The sequence below is a fragment of the Protomyctophum parallelum genome, assembly GCF_964188405.1.
Source record: "Protomyctophum parallelum genome assembly, chromosome: 12".
Taxonomy (NCBI): Eukaryota; Metazoa; Chordata; class Actinopteri; order Myctophiformes; family Myctophidae; genus Protomyctophum; species Protomyctophum parallelum.
This window is the reverse complement of record NC_139712.1, coordinates 44,581,017-44,596,521: the sequence shown is the minus strand read 5'-3', so window position 1 is coordinate 44,596,521 and position 15,505 is coordinate 44,581,017.

The window sequence follows — 15,505 nt, the reverse complement described above, 5'->3', positions numbered from 1 at the left end:
ATTGGCTCACACTGTTTACTCTAGATCAACTAAAGTGAAAATCGCTAAAGGATTTTTATGGAGGAAGATCCATTGTGTTAGTGTGGATCTGCAGTAAACAGTGGGAGGTAACACTAGTGTGGGGAGTGTATTATTATTATCATTTATTTTCCTACAGTATATAACAGTGTAGCGCAAAAGTAGATAAAATAGCAGACCTATAAGGCCACAGTGACGTGCCCACAGTAGATCTTCTATTATTTTTACATTTAGAAAAAGTTGAAAAGTTTAGAGATGTTTGCCTACGACATGCAGCCCAAAATAGGTTGAAGGTGGCCCATTTTAGGCGGGAACCCCTTTTGGTGTTAGCATTCCGTTATGCTTTAGCTATTTAAAAATAGCAGATCTACAAGCTCATAGCATGCCACCGAGTGGCGCGCTACGAGCTTGTAGGTCTGCTATTTTTGAAAAATCGAAGAACGACTGATAGAAAACTGTCATTTTAGAATCTGGTCAGAATGGGTTAACAACATCCCATGTATTGGCTTGTTTGTCTGAAGGACTGCGGCAGTGGATGACACTACGATGGTAGCCTGTTCCTTCAGTCCCTGTGGGCAGCTGTTCATGACTGGGTCCACATATGGGGACCTCCGCCTGTGGGACCTCAAAATGAACCAGCTTCATGCAGAGAAGAATGCCCATGACCTGGGGGTTACCTGCTGTGCATTTGCTCCCGAAATCCTCAGTGGTGAGAGTTGCAATATGATTTTAATAATGATAGCGATGACATTGATAGGAATATTCCAAATTAGGATGGCACTTCAAAGTCCTTTACATAATGCATACAACTACATGTAAAGGCATTTAAAAGATAAATAAACTAAGATATGGGGATGAAAACCTCACAACCAGGGGGACTGAAACATGCTGGCAGTAAATGTGACTCTAACCCACAGTTATGTAACTTGAACCTACACACAGAATTATTTTGGGAATTGGGATTTTGGATTATGTTTTTACATTTCAGGTAGTCAAGTGGTGCAGTTTCATCTAGCATCCTGTGGACAGGAGGACAGCCAACTGAAGATCTGGGCCGTAAATAAAACAGACTCTGGTACAGTGATCTATCTTGTATTTTGACAGATTTTACAGTGAGCTTCTCTTTCACTCTCTCGCTCTCTAGGACTCTATCATTATTGTCTCTGTCTCCCATCACAACACCCCTTTGTCTTATTTCTCATCTGTTACCATTTTTCCCCTTTCACATTTCTCTCATCTTTCTATCTCATCATCAAAAGTATTTTATCATCTCATTCTCATGTTTCTCACCATCATTCATTATGTCAACTATTCATGTGCCACAATTAATTTAATTGATTAATGCTTAATTGATTGATTCATTGACACTTCCAGGCTGGAAGATGAAGCTCCTACATACTCTAAGCAGCCAGACAGCTCCGGTCGGTCCTGTCCTGTTCCTACTCCTCAGATGGACAGCTGCGTGTGTCAGGGTAAGACCTTTCAACATGGGTGACGTTCATCTTGGGTCTGTTCAGTCACCACTACTACATCAGAAAGGCCTCCGAAATAATCTTGATTTTAAAGTGACCTTCCAAAGAGATCTTCCCTCAAAAAGGATGATCCCTACTTTAATATGAATGTTCAGTACTGCAGTCAACCACAGGGGGGAGACCTTCCCCATCATTTTGGGTTCATCTTTCATTTCAAGTGTAAAGTCTGCAAATCCTACAATCATGGGTGTCAATTTAACTCTGAGAATAAAATGTATACAGGCTTAGAGAGAGTTCAACTGGCTGTGTAATACTGTACATGTAGCTGGAGCAGATTGTAACCTTGCAGACATTTGTTTTCAAATCAAACATTTCTTCTTCATTTTCAGCTCTGTGGATAAAACAGTTAAAATCTATAATGCTGTAAGTACCTTTCTTCTCTATTTTCTGACTTGGAAATGGTTAACAACTAAATGAGCATGTTACTTGTGTGGTCTGTAAACTATAATATAAACTGGCTTGCTTTTGAGTTTCAATGGACTTCAACATTATGTTTTCAGGAGAATGCTGTTGTGCTTCACACACTGAACCAACACCAAAGGTAAATAGGATCCATCATAGTCCTGACGTCACTGTTCTTACCCTGGTTCACGGAAGTCATTTCTCTATGGAGAATAACATGGGCTCATCTTAAAATCGTCTCATAATGAATTGTGGTCCAAAAATAAACAAACTGTCAATTTACAATTTACAATTTAGGCATTTAGCAGACGCGATCCAGAGCGATTTACAATAATCAAGAACAAAAGCATGGGAATACATCACAAAAGCATTTATCATAAAACATGCGTAAGCTAAGAACGTAACAGTGGAATATCTATATTATGAGACTATACATATAAACTATATATATATACTACTATGCTATACATATGTACTATGGCGTGCTATGACTATATACAATGCAATTATAGTGCCGTCTACATAACATGCTATAAGTCTGTATCAGATGCTATCTAAGTCTACAGAAATGCTATCTAAGGGGGTAGGGTAAGTGCTATGGGCCATGATGGAGTCTAAACTAACTGTCTCTGCGAAATTGTCGGGGAGGTGTGTCTGTATCGTTTACGACAGTCAGTCAGTCATATTTCATGTAGTCTGTTTCTAGCAAATGTGTAACTAATTCAGCAGCAGTAACAAAAGCGTTTTCTCTCAGTCAGTTGATTCTTCATATCCATATGAGTGAAACGGCCTGGATGATTTGTTTATTTAATTATTTTTCAAACTCTGTTCTTATATGAGGTGATCTAAAATCCCCCTATGGGGATTACAATACAAATAAAAAGTACATGAACAGTGTGGACTTGGCGCCCTCTACCGATATTGACGTCAGACTTCGGTGCTCTGTTATGATCACAACATGAAATCAGCGGTCTTATTATATTTTGAAAATATAATCGTAAATAACAGCATGACTGATAGTAGACATGTCTTATCCACTGAATGTGAAGGGTGGTACATGTCAGTTTGTCACCCCCTTCACATTCAGTAGATCCTGTGATCTTTTGTGGCCAGATGTAATTTCCTGGGGTCTAGTAGGACTAGTAAATAATAAATAAATAAAATCGCTATAACATTTTGTAAAAAATACATATTTATCCCCATGTTCGAATGCCCCGCCCCCTGTCAAAAACAGCTGATATCTCTAAAACGAAAGGAAGCAGCAAATGATTTTTTTTTACACTCATCTTTTACTTTCTCTATTAGCAACCTAAAACATGAACCTTGGTTAAAAAAAACTTGTCGAGCCCTACCCTTGGATTCTTACATTTCCTTTTGACTGTAAACAGAATGTAAACTCAATGTAAACATACATAGTTTGGTATAGGTAACTTAGTATTTTTTTAATGATTTAGTATTTTTGGGATAATAAATACTGTTTGACGATTAATACATTATAGTGTTCTATCTATGGAATGTATGCAATGTGATATACAATATATAGTATACAATACAACATAGTACTCAGTACATAATTGACCAGTAAGACGCCTGAGGGCCAGCACGCATTCGTCTCGTTGACGGAAGACTGATGGGCGAGCGCTGGCGCTTTGCCATGGGGGTCAGGTCAACATATGGAATGTCAGAACAGCGAGTTGAGAAAACGGGCTTGAAAGTTTCACTTCTGTGGTCTCTAACATTACACCTAGCTACATGTTTAAGCATTTATTTCATGTCGATTTCAGCTCTGACACTTATTTCAGAGTATGTGAAGAGTCTGCTTGTGCAAGTTTTTCTCCGCTGGAATTTGCACGATGGCAGGCTCTCAGTCAAATCTGGTCACATATATGGATAAGGGTTTGAGGTCAGATGTAGAGTTGCTGGCCAATATTGATGACATCAGGGATCTCCATATATGGGCGACAGCAGGTCGCATTTACTGATAATGTCACATGATGTCACTAGACCTGGGCACCATATGGTGCCCGACACACACAGGTGCCCAACACACTGACGGGAAATGCATGATTCCATAGTTAACTGCGGCCTTTGGTCGCAATAATGTGTTGTGTACAAGCTGTAAGATGTAAAAATGCATAATGACTTCTTGACGAGGCACTATTGTAGGAAGCAACATAGTTATGTCCTATTGCATATGCATCTCATTTGATCTGTCATTTTCAAATTTGCCTATTTCTGTTTTCACAGAGGAAGGGACTGTTATCTCAAGTGAAGGTAGGACACTTCTACATTATTTTATTATACTGCACATTATATCAACATCATGAGACAATACACCTAATTTTCCAGATACTAAGCCGCCATTCAATTGATAATTTAAACATTTATTTCCGTCTGTAGTGTGTTGACCTTACTTCCTACTTGATTAAACCCATGTCAGGAACTCATAATTCAGTGTCAAGTCAATGTTAACCCAATTGGCAAGATTCCAAAATTCATCTCGCATGAAGGCTTTCTTCCAAACTGACACTGATTTAGACATGATTAAAATGTTGTCGGGATGGAAACCTTGTATGTGCTAAAGCTAAACTGTTACGTTTCAAGAAATGGGGGGAAAACACTGTTCCAATGTAGTTATTATGTAGTCGCAAGCTCTTGAAGTGACGACTACTGATCATCACAGACTGATCATACTGTAGATCAGGGGTTCTCAACGTTTTTGGCTGGGGACCCCCGGAAAGTACTGCAAAAATAACCTTAATAATAGAGAAAGAATATCATAAATGAATACTGAAACCAGATACAATCATTAAGGAAATGTATGCATGTATTATGTAAACTCTTAATTTCAGATATTTTTTAATCATTTGGGGACCCCACCCCCCAAATAATTTGGCGAAATAATTTGGCGACCCCCCCCCCCCCCCCAAAAAAAACAAACAAACAAACGGGGTAGGATGAACTATGGAGAGGTTCTTGCTGACAGATTTGCGTTTTCCCATGTGTTTTGCGGTCACAGGGAGAACGTTAGCAGGCCACTCCAAGCTGTTGGTCAGTGACTGGTCAGATGAGGACGTGTCAGCCTGGTCGGTAGAGGAGGGCCTGAAGGAACTGGTGGACACATTCCGAAGAAACAACATAGACGGAACAGAACTGCTTTGTCTGACCAAAGACATGTTGGCCTCAGAGCTACACATACTGTAGAATGTGGAGCCCTTGCAGCCTCTCACCCTCAATCACTTACAGCTGACGTCACTAAAGTCAATGAGGGTTCAGGGCTCAGGGCTTGAGGGAGGCAATTGGGATTGGGCTATGTGGTGGATCTGAACTCTGAGCACTTGGACAGCAATAAGCTATAAGTGATTATACTGTAATTATGTATCCATTTTTTAACACGTTACAGCGAGAGTGAATGACGTTTCAGGGAAGAAATCTGATTGGTTGAAGGCGTCCAGCTGTGCTTCAAGCGAGCGTGAGTTATAGAATATTATCACACTATTTGATTGCCTGCAAGTTCTCCAAATGATCACAGAGTGAGTTGCCCAATTAACTTCCATGAGTCAATCTCCTCAACCCTGCTATTTCCCTCTGTCCATGCTGCATACTGAGAACAATTTCTGTGACTAATGACAGGCTCCTGAGGTGACCTCATCTTGGACACAGCAACCCTTTTCATTTCACGGCAGATGTTTAACGGGGACAATATGCAGGAACTTAAAAAACATGTGTTTTTATTTTCCTAAATCGTATGAATGATATTGCTTATCAAAGTGGGGTCCGGGGACCCCAGCAGTCTTTGAGGGGGTTGCAGGGGGTCCCCAGCAACATTTACAAATATCATTAAAAATCTAGCCTATTTAACCACTACAAGCACACAACATGTCACTATAATGGCACAGATCATTTATCAACGTCGTCAATACATTTATCTTTTGGAGCATATGAGTGTGCGGGTTCCCTTCTCTTTTCACGTTTGTAATCAATACAGAATGGAAATGTGGACAAACGTATATATCCAACGATAACTAAATATTCAAATTTTGTGACTGGGAGTCTAAATCTCATCAAATGGTGGTCTGTGGCTCAAATGCCCAATAAATAATGGGCCTTGAAATAATAATAATAATAACTGTGCCAAAACGCAGTTTTGCATTGAGTCACTGGAACAACCTCTCTGTAGTCCGACCCCAAACCCTAACCATAACCCCACGTTTTTGTGGTTAGACCCCCCCATCCCCCCCGCCCCTATAGGGTGGTGGGGGGGGGGGCGGATTTTTCGGCCCCTAGCGTTCCCCCCCTAGCGTTCAGTAAGTGTTGCGCCGCTGGTTTCAAACACGGTCATCACTCATCAGGCTAATCTTTTTAACTTTATTTACACTTAGACAGAGTGGCGCATTAGGCCAACATTACCTGGGTTAGCTTTACATCTTGTGTTGAATGTTGGCATTATAATCCTTTGGTGTTTCATCAGCGGGAACGGAAATATAGGCTACAGTATGCAGCCTGGTGATAAAATAAAAAAAAACTCCACACGTGAAATGCTACGATAAGGAAGCAAGGATTTAGCCGTGATGTCACTGCTATGCAACAAGGAAGTAGCACAGGGAAGCACAGCAGCAGAAACAGAATGCCATTATGAAGGAATCGGCAGTGATGTGACATCACTGACGATTCCTTGGGCATGTGACGGATTTAACTTGTCTCCGCTGTTGAGGAAAACCCCCAGCTCAGCTGCTGTTTATAACATCACGCAGTGCGCGTCCACAGATTAAAAAACGTCACCCACCCGCGTTGCGTTGCGTTCCGCCCGTACCCGTTAAGTTATAAAGGTATATTGTCCCGCCCGTTCCCACCCGTCAAACTCGGGTACCCACGGGGTACCACGGGTATCCGACCCATTGCAGGACTCTGGCCTACTGTGCAGAGATACAGCAGATATGACAGGCAAGGCACATTTCAACAAGCCACCTGTTGCAATCAGGCAGAAACTTTGTATCTCCATATACTCCAGTGGTGGAAAAAGTACTCAAATGTTTTACTTAATTAAAAGTATCAATACGGCAATGATGTACTCCGTTACAAGTAAAAGTTCAGAATTAAAAATGTCCTTGAGCCAAAAGATACCAAAAGTAGAAAGTACTCATTATGTAGAATGTACCCATGTCAAGTTTTCATTATGTATACAAATCTTTTGAACATAGCAGATCTACAAGCTCACAATGTGTTACATCGCAAGTTTTGCCACACACATTGCTGAGGGAAGGGTAACTTCATTATAACTTCATCAGACCAATACACAAATCCATCTCTGCCAGAGCGTGAAACATGAGATGGTTAACTTCATCAGACCAATACACAAACCCATCTCTGCCAGAGCGTGAAACATGAGATGGTTAACTTCATCAGACCAAAACATACACAAACCCATCTCTGCCAGAGCGTGAAACATGAGATGGCAGGTCTGTCATGTGCCCTGCAGGATAAACAGCTGGAGGAGATGGACGTCACGAGCAGCAAAACCAAAAGATGTGGGCAGCAGTCATCATACACACATACAGCCTCATTCAAAGATGTGGGCAGCAGTCATCACACACACATACAGCCTCATTCAAAGATGTGGGCAGCAGTCATCATACACACACACAGCCTCATTCAAAGATGTGGGCAGCAGTCATCATACACACATACAGCCTCATTCAAAGTGATGCTGCACACCTGTGTATACATTATTAATACACATAGTTATTATAATATTGTGGTGTATAGTGAGTATAACTTTAAATGTTCTACTAGTAGGCCTAGTCACTCTGTAGCCTATTAAACTACACATGTTGAGAGTTCACGGTGTGATTATCTATGTATCTTCTATAGGTTTAACACAGGGCAGTTTGCCAGTCTTTTTGCAGAGGTACAGCAGTGGCTGAACAAGCCCACTGACCATAGTAATCAACAAACCTATAGCCCCAAGTAAAAGTAACTTCCCACAAATGACCCCATGATCATGCAGATGATAATGAAGGCTCTCCTCTTCATGCTGTTGTCCCTCTCCCTCTCCCTCCCCGTCTCCCCTGGCATGGGCCGTTTCAGAGCCCAGAGAACGGCCAGGCTGCACAACAGCATGACTGACATGAAAAATAGACATTGGCCCAAAGAAAAATGAAAAAATATATTGTAAAAACCAAACATGTATAATAGCCCATATAACAGTGTGGTCCCAATAATGAGCAGCCAGGCCACCGCAGAGCAAGCCACCCTGTACCTGAGGGGTTTGTACTTGAGGAAGAGCACTGGGAGAACCACTGCCATGAACCTCTCTACGCAGATACAGCACTGGAAGAGCGGACGCACGGTGAACAAGAAACCATCAGTGAAACTTTCAAGGAGGGGAATTTGCGTGACAACAACGGAAAGATATAACAAGCTGAATATGATCTCACATATGCTCAGGTTGAGTGTGAAGAACTCTGAGGCCATTTGTTCCAGCTGGTCCGGTTAATACCAGCCACATAACCCAGCTGTTGACGGGGACTCCCAGGACCAGGTTGATTGTTGTGCTGGTGATGAGTACAATGTCCTTGTTGCTGTAGATGGAGGACTCATTTGATGTGTTCATCTTCCTGGCAGCTTCGGTGTGCACTGTGAACGTGCTCAGTGTTTTCACAATCCAGTAAAGTCTTTTGGAGAGATGGAAAGATGAACATACAAATAAGAAACAGACAGAGAGATCGAGGAACATAGTGACACACTTTGAATACCAAACCATACTAATCAAAATCTACAATGTAATACAAATTAAAAGAAAAATGTTAGATATAATAATTGCAATCAGACCCCGACCTGTGTCATGTCTTCTTGTCTGTGTGCTCTGCTCAGTCTGCTGCTGTCCACACTTGCAACATACCACCTGTTCTTATGGATATGCAAATAGTTCTCATATTTTGACAGGGCACCAATGTTCATCCATCATCGACAACACAATGTGAAAACTCTGCGGCACAAATCAAATCTTTCTGTCAGTCACAGTGAGTTACAAGTACATCAAATATTATCAAAGTATTCTGAGGCACGCAGGCACGGGCCCTGGACTAAGGCACCCTAAGCCAGGAACGGGCCCCTAGGCTAAGGCACCCTAAGCCAGGAACGGGCCCCTAGACTAAGGCACCCTAAACCAGGAACGGGCCCCTGGACTAAGGCACCCTAAACCAGGAACGGGCCCCTGGACTAAGGCACCCTAAGCCAGGAACGGGCCCCTGGACTAAGGCACCCTAAACCAGGCACGGGCCCTGGACTAAGGCACCCTAAACCAGGCACGGGCCCCTAGACTAAGGCACCCTAAACCAGGCACGGGCCCCTGGACTAAGGCACCCTAAACCAGGCACGGGCCCCTGGACTAAGGCACCCTAAACCAGGCACGGGCCCCTGGACTAAGGCACCCTAAACCAGGCACGGGCCCCTAGACTAAGGCACCCTAAACCAGGCACGGGCCCCTAGGCTAAGGCACCCTAAACCAGGCACGGGCCCCTGGACTAAGGCACCCTAAACCAGGCACGGGCCCCTGGACTAAGGCACCCTAAACCAGGCACGGGCCCCTGGACTAAGGCACCCTAAGCCAGGCACGGGCCCCTAGACTAAGGCACCCTAAACCAGGCACGGGCCCCTAGGCTAAGCCACGGTGCCACACCCCCTTTGGGAAACCCTGGCCTGGTGGTTAAGGCGAATGTATACTGTACCTCATAATAGGCACTTGACAGCGAGTTGCGAGTTTGATTCCTGTTGTCTCTCACACACACACACACACACACACACACACACACACACACACACACACACACACACACACACACACACACACACAATAAAACAGACCGATAGCAAGTGTAGTAGCACTGTACACCAGTGGTTCCCAAAGTGGGGTCCAGGGACCCCCAGGGGTCATTGAGGGAGAATTTCAGGGGGTCTCCAGCTAAATGATAGTTTGGAACCAAATGAACCATTATGGGTCTGTAACAATGTTAAATTAACATTGATTTTACAATATAAATTGTGGTTCCAGAGATAAAAATGCCATTCAATGGGGGTCTGTAGACTAATATGCATGTCAACCTGGGGGTCCTTGAAACTGAATGGGTTGAGAATAACTGCTAGAGCCGTAAACATATTCTTATAGGGGTCCCTAGCATATCTTTTCAAATGGCGGTCCATGGCTTAATTAGTGTCAATTTAGGGGTCCTTGACATGAAAAAGTTTGGGAAGCACTGCTATACACCATAATAAAAGGGTTCACATCAATAAAAACAAAATAGCCTATATATCATATCGTCTCTTTCGGGTGGAAACCTCATATGCAAAACTGTTGGACACAATGGACATCATTGTTTTCTGCATTCAAATTTTTAAAAAAGTTCAGAACGTGTCGCCAAGCTTTCGCACCACATTCCGAGCATATCGGTCTGCTACGTGTAATGCTTTTGTGCAAAAATAAATAAATATAAATAAATATGGACATATAATGTCACGATCCGTGTCCTTACTGTATTTCTGTGTGTTTTACTTTTCTGTTGTGTTCCTTGTTTATTTTGTAGTATTTAGTCCTTGTTTCCTCTGTAGTTACTGTTGCCTGTCTTGTCTCACCTGTGATTATTAGTTTTCTCCACCTGTGTCCTGTTAGTCTCCTATAGCCAATCCCTATATGATTATCAGTTGAGTTCACCTGTGTCCTTGTGTATTTAGACCCCGTTCCCAGTGTTTCCTCCCTCATTCCTTGCTTTTCTTGTACTTTGTGATATGTTGTTGTGGGCCTGATGGCTTGACATCTGTTCATTAGCTATTCCTTATGGCTTTGTTAGTAGTTTTGGAGTTAAATAGAAATACTTTGAACTGACCTATTCTTCTGGCATTTGGGTCCTAAATTATATCCTGACTATAATCGGTTTCTGCCTGAAAGCAACAATTGATATAACGATAACATACACAATACACCAGCAGCGACTATAGTTGCAATGCGTTTCAACTGGTGTGGTTTGGGCTATCAAAATGGGTTGGAAGTCATTGTCTGCACAATTCAGGTTGAACACATTTTTTCCCTTCAAATGTTATTGTTATTTAGAGCAGCACACCCACAAAAAGTTAGTACAACAGGTAAAGCAGCACGTCATGTATTTGAATCTGTTCATGAGCTAAGCTTCTTTTGCCTGCTTTAATGGTTCACTATATTTATGATGGGATACTCTCTGACCACCCACATTTCAGCCCCACACCTTTGTGAGTAATTTTGCCAGCTGACACAAACAAAAACAAACACACTAAATAACTAAATGGAGATGTGTGTAATGCATACTGAAATGCAAAACTAGCTGTCAACTTTATGTAAAGCATGCCATAAAGCAATGAAAAGCTAATTATGCATAATAAACATAAGCCATGAGAACATATAGGCCTGGCTACAACCACTTGTCACTCATGTGACCACATATCTTAATAGTTTAAACCAATGTGCTTTTTGAATAGGTAAGCGATAGTGCTATGCATTCAAATACCGAAGTAGGTACGGTACTTGAAAATGTGTGCAGCGTTTAAATGTTTTTAGCTTGCATCCTACAAACACTTTTTCGGCTTCAGCAGGGCTGTGGATACTGCGATGCAAAACTCGTTTGTGATTCATGATTAATGTCCCGTCAACTGAACTTTATTTAAATTAACGATGATTGACAACCTGGGAGAGTTGTAACATCTGAAGGCTCACAACACCAGCATTATTAGGCCCTATTCCATTTTTATTCCATTTTTATTTGTTCTCGACTTGATTACTGCAATGCACTTTTTTCTGGACTGCCAAAGAAAACTACTGACAGATTACAACTTGTACAAAACGTGGCAGCCAGATTTAACATGACAAAACACAGTGATGATTTAGGCTATGTTATCTGCTATGGTGTTGCTCCACTGACAGTGAAAACTTAACAATGGTTTCAACACAGCCATCTTTTTAGAGTACGTTGTGCTTCAGTATGTTGACAAGCTTCATGGAGATTCTAATTTTCGCCAGACCAAGTATTAACTGCATACATTAATATACTTTTCAGATGGTCGACATTTCTTGTTAAAAAATCATTTTTTTAGTGGTCTCGTAAAATATTCTAATTCATTGAGATAGGATTTTTAGATTGTCATGAGCTGTACGCCATAATCATCAAGATTTAAAAAAGAAGAAAAAAAATACTTCACTTTATGCACAATGAATGAACTAGAACTGCACTCTGTCGAGTGCCTACTTGCTTGTTGCACACAAGTAGGCCATAAATGGTCTACTAGTGCGCAAGCAGAGCACGCAAGTACTGTCGACCGCTACAAACTGTCAAATATCAGCTTCTCTGTGAAAGAACGTTTGAAATATTGAATTATTAGGTTTAGCTATTTGTTACGTACCTAGTTTTTGGAGGTCAAAATGTAGTATTGTTCAGTATGGTAAAAGCGACGGCTTTCGATGGTGACGTATATGTCGATCAGTGTCGGGTGGATTAAAGGAAATGCCTCTATGTATATGTAATTTGTAAGTAGTTGATTAGCGGTATACTGTGGTTACTTTGCGCCCCTTTTGATTTTCGATGGTGACGTAATGGCGATATGTTTTAGTGTTGGGAGGATGTATGTAATCTGGCACCACTGCCGTATCAGGCACAAGTAGTCATTACGTCATATGCTGGGACGGCGCATACGCATCGAACATCGTCCTGGACGAAACTAGTACTTGTGCGCTCTGCTTGCGCAAGTAATGAGAATATATGAAAGAGTTGCACCACTCACTTCACACGGGTGTGATTATTTAATTGTATTACGGAAGAAAATGAACTTTTACAAAATATTCTAATTAGTTGAGATGGACCTGTATATAGTCAAAAGACTCAAAACGTCCGTAGGTGCCCTTTGAGAGCAGTTTTCAAGGAGTCAAGGGATTCGCATGACTGTTGGTAGGGCATTCCACATTTTGGTGGCATAGGAGCTAAATTAATTTAGTCCCTTGTTTGTGTTGAATCTGGGTTGCACATGGTTTGGTGAACTCCCTCTGGTGTTGTGGGTGTGGACTTCGTTGACATTAAGGAAGTATTTAGACAAGTACATGGGTATCTTGGTGCTGTAGCGAATCTCGTGGACCAGACCCATTACAAGATGCTGTACTCTGGCGTCAACCCTAAGCCATTCCAGCCTGTCAAAGTGGGCAGGGGTGAGGTGGGTTCGGGGAGTGAGGCCAAACTAGCCTGACCAGTTTGTTTTGGGAAGTCTGGTGCCTTGTTTTAAGGGCCTTAGAGGTGCTGTGGTACCAGGAAGTGCATGCATAGTCGAAGAAACCTTGTACGAGGGCTCCAGTTTGTCAAGTTTCTTCGGTTGATTTTTTTTATTACGTTGGTGGCCATTTTATCACCGGAAAGATTTGCCTCCAGGATGGAACCTAGGTTACGTAATTTCATCTTTTCGTGTGATAATATTATATAATATTGATATTAATATATAACTAAATTATCATCTCATCATGCTGTTTATTGTCTTATTCTGCTGCCATTTTTTAATTCTTCTTTTTTGTAAAGCACTTTGTAACGTTTCACAAAGGGCTGTAGTCTATAAATAGGCCTACAGCCCTTTGTTGTATTATATTGTTGTAGTGGGTAGTAAAAATATATAATCCACATATTGTCATTGTGAACATTATTTTTAATTATTATTAATTATTATTAATTATGTGTTTTGGCTGCACCATTTGGTTGTGTCTCTAACCTGTCTCTAACCTTCACAAGTAAAGTGGCTACTGGCTATAGTCTCTTATTATTACATTGATTTTTTTTTGTTTAATGATGCATATACGTTCGCTGCTACAAACTACAGAAAAATGCTTGCATCTCTCTCTCTCTCTTTCCCTCCCTGCACTCTCTCTGGTTTGCATTACCTCATCATTGAAACTAGTATCATTACAATACGTCTTAATGCTCACAGGGTTGGCTGGATAAGCTGCTGTTCTGTTTAATTCCCTGCATGACTTAAGTCTGGATTTAAGGTTAGAGGTTAGAGTTAGGGTTAGAGTTAAGTAGGGTTAGAGTTAGTAGGAGTCATACAACGCGACCAACGCCACTTCGGACAATGGCTTACAACAAACGTCAACATATAGGAAATGTCCATACTGGGCTGGCTGGCTCATTGCATGGTCTTGATAAGGACTGATGACAGAGATTGTATCGTCTGATAACATCCGAAACCGCTAACCCAGCACACACTCATCAGTGAAGCGTGGGACATTGCTTAAAAGTGTCTACAGTCCTGTCATGAGAGCCAATCTGCACCACAATAAATAGGCTATGCATATGCATTAATACAACCCAAACCGGACCAGACCCACAACAAACCACCAACTTTATACATTATAGTAGTGCATTGTCTGTGCTGACATGCCAAGGAGATTTAGGCTAAATAAAGAGATGATTACATCATGTACCATAACATGTAACAGATAAGAAGTTAAAGGCATTTACTAGACATAGTTGTGGCACTGCAGCAGCCAACAAAGAAATAATCAATCAATCAATCAATCAATCTACTGTATATGTGCAATCTTTCTGCAAAGTTTAAATTATAATTAAATTTAAATGTCCCATGTCGGCATAGAATAATAGCAGAAACCACATTGTCTCTCACAAAATATTAGCACAAAAATCCTTTTAAGACTTCATAATAGAATATAGGCCTATTGTATATTTAGTATAGGTCAAGAGGTACAATTGGCCTCAACTGTATTTACGAGTATAAATAAAGGTTATGATGAGGTACAACTTTCCATTTCTAATTATTTTGCATTGCATCTACATTATTCACTGTTTCAATTAATCTGATTTGTTCTCCAATAAAAGTCTCCAATACTTGTTTGAGTGAATGTTTGCTTACTGGCCTTGACTGAAATTTGATAGATTCCACATTTGCGTTGATGATGGATGAACACTGATCGACTGACATGTCAGAATATGAGAACTACTTTGCATTTCAGCCACTTCAACAGGTGGTACGTAACGTCGCGTGTGTGGACAGCAGAGCTCACAGAGAAAAGGACACAACAGGTCAAGGTCTGATTGCAAGTATTATACCTACTGTACCATTACATGTGTTTTTTAACAGCATTATGTTATAGAGGTGTGTTGATTAGTAGTATGTTACAGAGGTGTTTTGCTATTCAAAGTGTCTCTTATTATTTTCATCTCTCTTTGTCTCTGTATCTGTCTATTACTAATACTATACTTTGTTCGTTTGTCTTAAAGACTTTACTGAATCGTAAAAGACAGAGCGCTCTCCAATCAAAGCTGCCAGGAAGATGAACACATCAAATGAGTCCTCCATCTACAGCGACGTGGACATTGTATTCATCACCAGCTCAACAATCAACCTGGTCCTGGGAGTCCCCGTCAACAGCTGGGTTCTGTGGCTGGTATTAACCGGACCAGCTGGAACAATGGCCTCAGAGTTCTTCACACTCAACCTGAGCGTATGTGAGATCATCTTCAGCTTGTTATATCTTT